The sequence below is a fragment of the Sapajus apella genome, unplaced genomic scaffold (assembly GCF_009761245.1).
Source record: "Sapajus apella isolate SASKATOON/1434 unplaced genomic scaffold, GSC_monkey_1.0 scaffold5897, whole genome shotgun sequence".
NCBI classification, from domain to species: Eukaryota; Metazoa; Chordata; class Mammalia; order Primates; family Cebidae; genus Sapajus; species Sapajus apella.
The window spans coordinates 2,867-4,163 of record NW_022442821.1 but is presented as its reverse complement, the minus strand read 5'-3'; the positions used below and the strand labels follow the sequence as shown (position 1 = coordinate 4,163).

Sequence of the window (1,297 nt, the reverse complement as noted above, 5' to 3'; positions counted from 1 at the left end):
TGTTCTCGGAGCTCCGCCTCCAGCCCCTCCATCCTCCTCTTGAGCTGTGTGTTCTCCTCCTCCCTGTGGGTGTCCCGGCCTCTTCCCTGGCTCCGCTCTGGCTGCCCTCTCCAGCAGCGCCGTGGTCCGCGGGCATGGCTCTCCTCAGGGGCTGCAGCTGCAGCTCCCGCTTCTGCTTGGCAGTCGCACTCTGCATCACCGCAATCTCAGCGCATCCTTCTCAGACTTCCGGTGCGTGTTGGCTGCAGAGGTGGAGAGGCCTTTTCATCGCTGCCCTTGACACTGGATGCTGCAGCAGAAGATGGGGCTTCACGCCCAGATCATTGGGAACCATGACTCCAGGTCTCGGTTTTCTCCTGGGCCTTGTCTTTCGGGATCTCGGCAGCTTCTTTCAACTCCTGGAATTTCTCTGCAAACGTTTCCAGCTGCTGCGCAGAGGAAAACCCCAAACCAAACACCGTGTCAGCTCTGCTGTCGGCCCCCTGCCCAGACATCTGTGGCATTTTGGGGAAGGTCGTATTTGGTGTGATTGTGCTGTTGATGGTCACCTTGGCTCTGCCCATGCTGACGATCTCATAGTAGTTCCTTGTGATGTCACAGAAGGAGGAAACAGTGACCACTGCTTGCTCGCAGGATCCAGTTCTTCTTGATATTGGGGTCAATCTGGAAGGCATGGGCTCGGGTGAGGATGGACTGTTCCATCTCCGGCCCCGATCAGACCAGGAATCTCATGCTCGCTCTCTGCCACGTGTACATCTGCTCCCAGCATGGAAGATGTGGCGGCTCCTGCACGCCGGCATCAGCCCTGGCACCACTCCATTCTGTGGGGCTCTTTGGGTGGCCAGGGCTCTGGAAACAATAATTCTAAGAGATCAATTAAAAGAGTAACCTTTAATAAGGAGACGTCAGCATTCTATCTCAGAAAATAATTGAAAATGTGTAACACACACGAAGTCCTCAGAAGAAACTTTGAAGCACAGGAAGGGTCTCATGTGTGTTGTTTTGAAAAATTGAAGCAAAGCATAATGAAATTAAGTGTTTCAGATTGATCCAAGATGGCTGTTTAGGAACAGCTCAGGATTGCAGCTCCCAGTGAAAGTGCAGAGGGTGAGTGGATGCCACATTTTTATTGCCCACAGACTAGGAAATTCCCAGGCAGAGGAGCTCCACGGGTCACCAGCATGGCTTTTTCTGCCAGCGCAGCTGTGCCGGCCGGCTCATGGCTTTGCGCCGCATGGCTGATTTGTCGGCACTCCAGAGCAGTGGTTCTCCGTACAAAATACACTGGTCTGGGTGC

At 54.0% G+C, this 1,297-nt stretch overlaps 1 pseudogene; it reads right to left on the bottom strand.

Annotated features, from left to right (window-relative positions):
* Positions 1–259: 259 nt before the first annotated feature.
* LOC116547969 lies at positions 260–858 on the bottom strand (annotated as a pseudogene).
* Positions 859–1,297: the final 439 nt, after the last annotated feature.